Source organism: Triticum urartu, chromosome 4A (assembly GCF_056163025.1).
Source record: "Triticum urartu cultivar PI428250 chromosome 4A, HENAU_Tu73, whole genome shotgun sequence".
NCBI lineage: Eukaryota > Viridiplantae > Streptophyta > Magnoliopsida > Poales > Poaceae > Triticum > Triticum urartu.
Genome location: NC_141876.1, coordinates 233,763,222 through 233,773,688, shown reverse-complemented (window position 1 = coordinate 233,773,688; position 10,467 = coordinate 233,763,222).

Here is a 10,467-nt window from a genome sequence, read left to right as displayed (position 1 = left end):
ACATGGCATAGAAGCTATACATTGCAAGAAAAACAACATAGCATGCACAGATCAATAGCAACATCCTCGGCAAAATCGCTAAACATGTCAACAATCTGCTAGGAACATTTTATAGCAAAAGTAGAACTCAATTGACTCAAGCTAGGGTGCTCCATAAATGCAAAAAATACATGGATGGATAGAGCACCACAATATTAATAAAAGATCCTTACTGATCATCCTCAAAAGAGGCACGGATCACTAGGAAACAACATGAACATATGGCATAAAAACAATATCAGGACAAGGACATGGTGAAATTCTAAGTCCCTGAAATCAGCATCATTGAGTAAGCTACTTTGCATGCTTGTGCTAGTAACCACAAAGGTCACAAAAATACATGGCGTACACCTATTTAAAGATGACATGGCATATAACAAAATGCATGTAGAGCTCAGGGTCATAGCATGCACACATTAATCATGGCAAAAATGACAAAAGGCCATTTGCTGAAACAGATCTGACATAATCATCAAATAGCTCTCTTCCAAAAGCATTTCGGGCATCAAGATGAGCTCAAATGAAAATGATGCAATGAGATGAAACGATGTACTTGTCGATACGAACATTTTAATATGCTACACGCACAAATTGGAGCTGCGATGACAGAGTTATGACATGATGAACATGGGCATATGAATCTGGAAACTTCGGGGACTTAGTGAAATTTTACCTCCACGAAAAGTGGATCTCGCAGATCAGGACGGAGTGGTGCGACGCGGCCATTTGGATCGGAGGACGTGGTCGTGCAGGCACGGAGCCGTTCGGATCTGGTGGAGAAGAAGTCAACGGCGGCATCGATGGCTTTTCCGGTGAAGAGGGAAGGTGGACCTCTGACGAGGTGGCTGCAGCCGGCCGGATCCGGCGGCTGGCGGCCGGATCGGGGCAACGGGCGACGTCCGGCGACGAGAGGTTGAAGGAGCTCGGCTCGGGTTCGCCGCGCGGGGAGGTTGGGGCTCCTCCTTGCCGGGTTTTGTCGCTGGCGACGGCGCGCAGGCGGCGGGGCCGAGCCGGCGCGGGCGGCGGGGTGCCGGGTGAAGGAGGCAGCGCGGGAAGTGCTTCCGGTGGCGAGGCAGCGGAGGAGCGGTGCCTTTCCAGCGAAGTCCGGTGGGGGAGGCGGTGGCCGGCGGAACTCCAGCGAAGGAACGGCGAAGAACCGGCGAGGCGTGGGCGGCGCGCGGCTCGCGGGGCGTTCGGGCCCGGGGCGGCTCGGGCAGGCCGGCCATGGCGGAGGCGACGTGGCCGGCTGGGATTCACCGGGGTGGAGGCGGCGGACACGTCCGGCGGCGGGGAAAATTGTCCGGTGGCGCGAGGAGGACGAAGTTAGGGTTTGCACCGCGAAAAATCCGGGAGGCACACATATATATAGGTGGTGGGAGCTAGGAGAGTCCAAATGAGGTGCGGTTTGCAGCCAAGCGATCGTGATTGAATGACCGAGACGATGGAGAGGGTTTAGGTGGGTTTTGGGCCAGTTTGGAAGAGTGTTGGGCTGCAACACACACGAGGCCTTTTCGGTCCCTCGGTTAACCGTTGGAGCATCAAACGAAGTCCAAATGGCACGAAAGTTGACAGGTGGTCTACTGGTAGTAAACCAAGGCCACATGACAAGTCTCGGTCCAATCCGAAAACGTTTAACACCCGCACACGAAAAGAGGTAGAAAGGGACACCGGGTGACATAGGAGCGCCGGATTGCAAAACGGACAATGGGGAAAATGCTCGGATGCATGAGATGAACATGTATGCAAATGAAGTGCACATGATGGCATGATATGCAATGCATGACACGCAAGCAATGACAAGGCAACAATCAGCGAATAACTGGAAGACACCTGGCACATTGGTCTCGGGGCGTTACATGAGGAGCCAGCTTGGTCTATGCGAATGCTTTGGTCCTTAGCCATTTTTCGTGTGGGCACCGTTTCCTGCCTTTAACTCTTGCCAGCCAGACAGTCGCTCTACGAGATGTGGCTGATGGCAAGAGATGGCTTAGATGCTAGCACACTACTTGTCCGACTGCAGGTAGCATCGACATAGTACAAGGCGGCAAGCCCCCGGGCTGACTGGTCGAACCCGGTGCCAGGCAGAATAACGAAATAACACATTCATATGCATAGAACTTATCATATAGATAAAAAGGGTAGCCCCCAAGTTCTCCTCAAGGGACTTGATGTCTTAGCGCTTAATACAAAAGGTAGCATGGTACATACTGCATTAACTGTAAAATCTTTGGAGGATATTTTCATTCCATGGGCGCTTCGATTCCTTGCCGGAGTCGTCTCTCTTGCATGCTCTGGCTTCTGTGGATGGATGAGGTAGTAGGAGTCGTTACCCAAAGCTTTGCTAATGATGAATGGGCCTTCCCAAGGGGCCGAGAGCTTGTGCTAGCCGGCTGTTCGCTAGATCTGCCGGAGCACAAGGTCTCCCTCTTAAAATGATCTTGGCTTGACCTTCTGACTATGGTAGCGGCGCAGGCTCTGCTGATAGATGGCGGACCGGCTGAGTGCTAACAGCCGGCCCTCTTCAAGAAGATCAATGCCATCTTCTCTTGCTTCTTTCGCCTCCGGCTCCGTGTACATGGTGACGCAAGGTGAGTCGAACTCGATGTCAGTTGGGATGATGGCCTCGGCCCCGTGCACGAGGAAAAATGGAGTGAAGCCGATTGATTTGTTCGGGGTGGTGCAGAGGCTCCAGAGGACAGCCAGTAGCTCATCGATCCAGCAGTCGGCCGAGCGCTCCAGTGGCTCGATAAATCGGGGCTTGATGCCGGAGAGGATGAGGCCGTTTGCTCGCTCGACTTAGCCGTTTGACTACGGATGGGCAACAGACGCTAAGTCCAGTCGGATGCCCTGCGTTGCGCAGAAACGGGCCAAGGCTCCCTTGGCAAAGTTTGTGCCATTGTCGGTGATGATGCTGTGTGGCACACCGTATCGAACGGTGATATCTATAATGAAGGTCACATCAGTCGGACCATTCATTTTCTTGATTGGCTTGCTTCAATCCATTTGGTGAACTTGTCCACGGCGACAAGCAGATGGGTCATGCCGCCGCGTGCTGTCTTGAATGGTCCCACCATGTCCAGCCCCCACACGGCAAAAGGCCAGGTAAGGAGGGTGGTCTTGAGTGCAGAAGCCAGTAGATGTTGCTTGGAGCTGAACTTCTGGCACCCTTTGCAATGCTTGACCAGCTCCTTGGCATCTTCCAAAGCAGTCGGCCAGAAGAAAACATGGCGGAAAGCTTTGGCGACAAGTGATCTGGAGGCCGCGTGGTGGCCGCACTCGCCTTGGTGGATATCTTTTAGGATTGCTTGACCCTTCTCTAGTTCTACGCAGCGTTGGAAAACTCCAGTCATGCTGCGTCTGACAAGCTTTCTGTTTACTATCGTGTAGGCTCCTGCTCGGTGCTGCACTTGCCGGGCCGAGATCTCGTCAGCCGGTAGTTCTCTGGTTACTAGAAACTTGAGGATGGGCTGTTCCCATGATGGTGTTTGAATTTCTTCAACTACTACTACGGCCACTTGTACTAGGGCGGTTGGGTTGGGAGGTGGAGGGTTGGAATTGGCCGCCTCTTGCTGCGTTGTGGAAGTCTCCGGGCCGACTGCTGCAGCCCCGGGCCGGGCTGTGAAGTCCCCGGGCCAGGTGCGACTGCTGCAGTCCCTGTGCCGCCTGCCGAAGTCCCCGGGCTGGTTGCTGTAGCCCCCGGGCCGGGTTGTGAAGTCCCCGGACCGGCTGCGACTGCTGCAGTCCTTGTGTCGCCTGCCGAAGTCCCCGGGTCAGTTGCTGCAGCCCCGGGCGGGGCTGTCAAGTCCCTGGGCCGGGTGCGGCTGCCGCAGTCCCCGTGCCGCCTGTCAAAGTCCCCGTGCCGGCTGCTGAAGCTCTTGAGTAGGATCCGACTGCTTCGGGAGGAGCCAGCACGAAGATGGACTCGGACTCTGGAGAATGCTTGATTGACGGCTTGCGGAGGCACTGAAGGCAGACACCGGCTGGTATTGCTTCATGGGTGGAGCCGATCCGTGCCAGGGTATCAGTTGGCTCATTTTTGTTCCGTGGCACGTGAAGGAACTCGCAGCCCTCAAAATATCCGTTGAGCTGCTAAACAAGGAAGCGGTAACTTGCCATATTTGCGTCCTTAGCATTCTAGTCACCAGACGACTGTCGGACCACCAAGTCGGAGTCACCGCAGCACAGGATTCGGCTGATGCTGATCTCTTTGTCCAGCCGGAGGCCGTGTACTAGCGCCTCATACTTGGCCACATTGTTGGAGGCGGCGAAGTGAATTTGCAATGTGTATATGAGCTTATCGCCTTTGGGAGAGGTGTGGACAATGTCGGCTCCCAAGCCGGTGCGCATCTTCGAGCCATCAAAGTTCATCCGCCAGTGGGTGTAGTCCGGAGCTGGCGGCAGGTACTGGGTCTCGGCCCAGTCGACGAGGAAGTCGGCCATTGCTTCGTACTTGATGGTGGTGCGTGGCTGGTAGAAGATGGTGTAGGGGGCAACTCGATGGCCCATTTGGCCACCCAGCCAGATGCATCTCTGTTGCCTATGATCTCGGCAAGTGGGGCAGTGTAGACAACTGTGATGGGGTGCTCTTGAAAATAGGGCTTCAGCTTCTTGGCGGCAAAGTTCATGCTGTAACACATCTTCTGGTAGTGGGGGTAGTTCTGCTTTAAGGTTGACAGCACCTCGCTCAAATAATACACAGGCCTCTGGACCGTCTGTGCCCTGCCGGCCTCTGCACGCTCCACTACCATGAAAGTGCTGACCACCCGGCTAGTGGCGGCGATGTAGAGGTACATGGGCTCTTTAGCAGCCGAGCCCGCCAGGACAGGCGAGGTAGTCAGCATCTTCTTCAGCTGGAGAAAGGCCTCGTCCACCTTGTCGTTCCACTCGAAGTGAGTTGTTTTCTTCATGAGTTGGTACATGGGAAGAGCCTTCTCACCCAGCTGACTGCTGAAGCGGCTGATGGATGCCAAGCAGCCGGTGAACTTCTGGACGTCTCGCAGTCTAGTGGGTTTCTCCATCCTCTAAATGGCTTTGATCTTCACAGGGTTGCACTCAATGCCGTGTTCTGAGACCAGGAAGCCAATCAGCTAGCCGACTAGTACCCCAAAGACGCACTTATATGGGTTAAGCTTGATTTGAAATTGGCGCAGGTTTTCAAAAGTTTCCTTGAGATCTTCCAAGAGGGTACCACGCTTATCTGTCTTCACCATAATATCATCTACGTAGACATGGGCATTTCTGCCGAGTTGCTTGAGGAGGCACTTCTGCATGCAACGCTGAAAAATGGCACCGGCATTTCTCAAGCCGAATGCCATAGTCAGGTAGCAGAAGGCTCCGAATGGTGTGATGAAGGAGGTCTTCAGGCGGTCTGCCGGGTTCGACTTGATCTGGTGGTAGCCTGAATAAGCATCCAAGAAACTCAACAGCTCGCATTCGATTGTGGAGTCTATCACTTGGTCAATCCAACGAAAAGCAAACGGATCCTTTGGGCAAGCTTTGTTGAGGCTCGTATAGTCAATACACATGCACCATTTGTTGTTCTTCTTCTGTACAAGGACTGGGTTGGCTAGTCACTCCGGAAAAAACACCTCCATGATGAAGCCGACTGCTAGAAGCCGGGCTGTGTCTTCACTAACAATTCTTCTCTTCTCTTCCGACAGTCGGCAGAGGGGTTGTTTGACTGGTTTCGCATCTGCTTTGACATGTAGCTTGTGCTCAGCAAAATCCGTCGGAACACCCGGCATGTCCTTGGGAGACCATGCGAAGATGTCCCGATTCTCACGGAGGAAATCGACAAGCTCGCTTTCCTATTTGCTATCGAGGTTGGCCCCTATGACAGTGTGCCTTTCCGGGTGCTCTGGGTCCAAGGGAATCTTCTTTGTCTCTTTGGATGGCTAGAAGGAGCCCTGGGTCTCTGACTCTTTGGGCTCTGGTGACATGTCCGGCTGCTTGCTGGCCATAGCCACCACCCAGTCCAAGAGCTTCTTCTAAGCGGTGATGACAAGGGACTCAGCCAGCCGGCTGCTAGCTGCAGCATAGTCGGACAACTTCTCATATTCTCCGGATATCGTGATAATGCCCTTGGTTCCCGGCATCTTCATCTTGAGGTAGGCGTAATGTGGAACTGCCATGAATTTGGCTAGAGGCAGCCGGCCTAGAAGTACATGATAAGGGCTCTCGAGGTCCACCACCTCAAACCAAATTGCCTCACGGCAGAAGTGATCTTTGTCTCCGAAGATGACATCTATCTTGATCTTGCCGATTGGTGAGCAGGATAGGCTGGGCACAATTCCATGGAAAATAGTCCGACTGGGCTAGAGCTGCCTCTCTTTGATGCATAACTTCTCAATGGTATCGTGGTGAAGTATGTTGATGCTGCTGCCACCATCTATCAGAATTCGGGAGAAGCGAGCAGCTCGCCTGTCCGTTCCAAGGGTGGCATCCAACACCAGAGCCTAGGAACCTAGGCAGGGCAACACCTCCGGGTGGTCAGCACGGCTCCAGCTGATGGGCTTCTCGGACCAGTGCATGAATTATGGAGCACTTGAAGCAATGGCGTTCACCTCTCAGTGTTGCTGACGGTGGCTAGGCCGGTCGCCAGCCACACTGGTGAACACGACGTAGGCTCCATACTCTTGGGGGTAGTCATCTTGAACATCGCCAACTGCTGGACAGGCCACCGGCTGCTGGGGAGGAGGAGGCGGCGGGCCAGCAGGCGGAGGGGGCAGCAGTCCTTCGCCCTTGGAGATTCGGGTGAGCTAGTGGCACTTCCGGGTGGTGTGATTGGACGGCTTCACGCCGCTGTGGAATTTGTAGGGAGCATCGAGGGTCTACTCATAGGAGAAGGCAGGTAGGCAAGCAGGCTTGTCGCCCTTCTGGCACTTGGGGCTGGGTTGTCCTTCAGGCTGCTGGTCTTCGACTGTCCCCACCTGCCGGCTAGTGGAAGCCGGCTGCGGGGCCTTGCGCTTGTTGACGTTCGGCTGTTGCCGCCGACTGTTGTCAGCAACCGGCGTCCTAGGAGCCGGAGGGGCACCTTTTTGGAAGCGTCTACTCGGAGCTCCGACTTCATGGAGGAGTCGGTAGTGGCGTACTTGTCTCCTATGATCAGCAATTCATCGAGTGTAGCGGGCTCGTCGCAGAGGAGTCGGTGCTTGAGCAAGTTGGCCTCTTGGCACCCAGAAGTGAAGTACTCTATGGCTTGGACCTCATGCACCCCTTCGCAGGAGTTGCGTAGTTTAGCCCACCGTGTCAGGTAGTCGTGGGTGGATTCGTCTGGGCCTTGAATGCACAGCGAGAGCTGGCGGGGCTTGGGAGGCCGATTGTAGGTGCTGGTGAAGTTGCGGATGAACACTTCGGTGAAATCCACCCAGCTGTTGACGCTGTAGGGCTTGAGGCTGTTCAGCCATGACCGGGCCGTGCCCTGGAGCATGAGCGGAACATACTTCACGGCAACGCGCTTGTTGTCATTCGCTATGCTGACAGCCATGGAGTAATCCACCAGCCAATCCTCCGGCTTCATGGAGCCGTTATACTTGGGCATATCTCTTGGGAGCGAGAACCCTTTGGGGAAGGGCTCGTCGTGAATGCGGGGTCCGAAACAAGGAAGGCCCATCGCGTCTTCTTCTTCTAGTGCTAGGGATCGCGCCAGGCAGTCAATCCGGTGGCGGGCGTCGTTCTCTCCGACTCCTTTTCGGCGGCCCAGCCGCTCGCCGAGAGTCGGGTGCTCAACAGGCGGAGGGGAAGCGCGCCTCTCCATTCGAGGAGGCGGAGGAGGCGGATAGTTGTCCCTTTGTTCTACTACTCATGGGCGGCCATCTTGGTCATGCTCGATGGTGATGCGCGTCCAGCTGCGGCTGGCAGCTGGCTCCTTGTCTCGTTTGTCGCGGATGCTGCCTATCGGCGTCCGGGAGGTCGTTCCATGCTCTTGGCGAAGGGGCGGGTTCTCAACCCATTGGCCGGGATCTTCTGCACGGCAGCCGGCTTCTTGCTGCGCGGCATCCGCGTCGATAATCTGCTGAACGCGTCCCGTCACGTAGCGACGCTCATCGCCCTCTAGGTGGTCCATCTCATCTGCTACCGCCTGGGATGCATGTATGTTCTCCATGGGCATGGCGTGGACAGGGCAGTCTACCCCAAACATGCTGGAGATGGCACCACCTCGCTGTCAGACCGTGCCCACGCGGCTGGGCCCACAAGCAGTCGGCATGCCGCCAACAGGGCGGCCGATCTCGCGCTGGAAGGCCTCGGAGAGACGTCTCATGGTAGCCAACTTGTTGGCATTCTCAACGAGCAAGATGCGGCCGGCCTCCAGCGTCTCAGCATTGGCGTCTGTCGCAATGGGTGTGGACAGGTCCCGCATTGCCGCCTGCAATGGGTCCTGGCCGGCTCCGCTGGAGGCTCCATCGTGGCTGATGACAAGCACCTCCGTGACGGTGCTGCCGCCGCTCTTTGCGCGAGGGAGCGGGTCGTCGATGACCACCACATTGGCGGGAAAGGAGTCGAAGGAGGCCGTGTGGGTGTCGACAAGCATCAGGTCGGGGGAGCCAACTGACTCTAGGTCAGTGGCAGGCTTGTGGGTGATGTGGAGCTTGGCAAGGAGGTCGACGAAGCAGCTCTCGGAGCTGGCTGCCCCCGCATCGGGCACGGGTTCGTTAAAGAGGCAGATCTTGCCAACAAGATCAGCGAGTCTGGCTACCGCGCAAGCAACTTCCGCGGCATGCAGCGTGTTGGCGCAAACGCCATCAGGCGTGCCGAGCTGGCTGCGCTCTCTAGGGAGGAACAAGGTTCTTGTCCAGAACATATCTTCGGACGATGGTGCACCAGGCCCCACGGTGGGCACCAAATGTCGGGGGTGTCGTGCGACATATGCCAAAGGATGGCTTATCATGGTGGGGGATAGTAATACGTCGCCGGTGCCAGGAAACGGGATGAGGCATAGACATGTACGCTGGCGAACTTTACCTAGGTTCAGGGCTCTCCTAGGAGATAACACCCCTAGTCCTGCTCTGCTGGGTCTCTGCATGATCACTCAAGCAACAATGGTGGCTACAAGCTTGCTCCTTGAGCTGTTTCTCTAGAGGGGGAAGAAGAACAAGGCTAGCCCTTGCTTCCTCTCTCTATGAGTGTGTGTGTGGTCTAAGGTCTGAACCCTTAGCATGGGTGCCCTGGGGGTTTATATAGGCCTACCCCAGGCGTACAATGGTAATCTGGCCGGGTGTAGGACCCGGCTGTCAGTGTCTATGGTTGCCGGCTTCTCCGCCGGCCGCTGGGGCCCGCTGCCTGGTGGGTCCCGCCGGCTGTCTCGTACTTCACCAACTATCCACGCCCGCCGCTTGCAGGTCCTCCCAGCTGCTTAGCACTATGGCAATGGCACTGATGATGTGTGCTTTGTCGGGGAAGGTGCGGCTACAGTACCCCGCCGTTTGGCGGGCGTTCACTATAGCCACTCCCCGTCTCTTCTCATTAATGCACACAGACTTTGAGGGAGGGGGAGGGCTGCTTGTTGGGAGCCGGCCTCCCCTCATGATGACTAGTCGGAACTCGCCGCCTTCTAGCTTCTCATGGACAGGTAGGGCCCGCGGCCTCCGGGCCATACAGACAGTCTGTAGTGGGAGCATGGCCTCCTCTGCCATGGGTGATGTCATGGGCTATGTGGCAACAGTACCGCGCGGGACGGGGATGTCTGCACAGTATGCTGCACTGTAGCCACGCTCTGCCCTGGATTCGGGGGTGGTAGGCTGTAATGTTGCCACGCCCGTCTCATCGTCATAATTTGGTGCAAACTTTGAAGGCATGAGGGGTCGTCTGCTAGGAGCCGACCTCTCTGGAGGCCGCCTGCTAGGAGTCGACCCGTCTCATGGCTTTTTTCTAAGGACCACCGCCCTCTGGCAGCCGGCCGCCTGGACTAGCCGGCCTTGAGAAGGCGGCTCTTCGTCCTTGAGGCTTGAGGGGCGTAGCCGGCCCCGATGTCTTGAATCGCCATGGGGAGCAGATGACGCTACCCGTGGTCGTTTACTCCGACAGGTGGTGTGCTGGAGGAGTACCTGCATTTCCCAGTCATCCCAGTTCTCATATATTACAAAATCATATGGAGTGGAATCTAATTTTTTTTGCCATGCAATGTTGTAGAGCTATCATATGTCTCATGTCATTTATTTTTTAGCCACCTGCTATCTGCTACTTTTACAGTGCACTAGTTCTACACACACTTCACACATACTCTCACTATTGTGTTTTTATGCAAGGGTATTTCAGACTCTGCTACCTTGTCAGAAGCTAAAAAGAAAAGAGAGAAGTCACTTCAGCGTGGTACGCGGCTAGGCCACACACGTTTCAACCTTATAATGGGTGCAGTGTCAGCAAATGGAGACGGTAATCGTAGCTTTGGAGTTGATGACCTCGCTCGCCATGAACCACCATCCCAGGTGC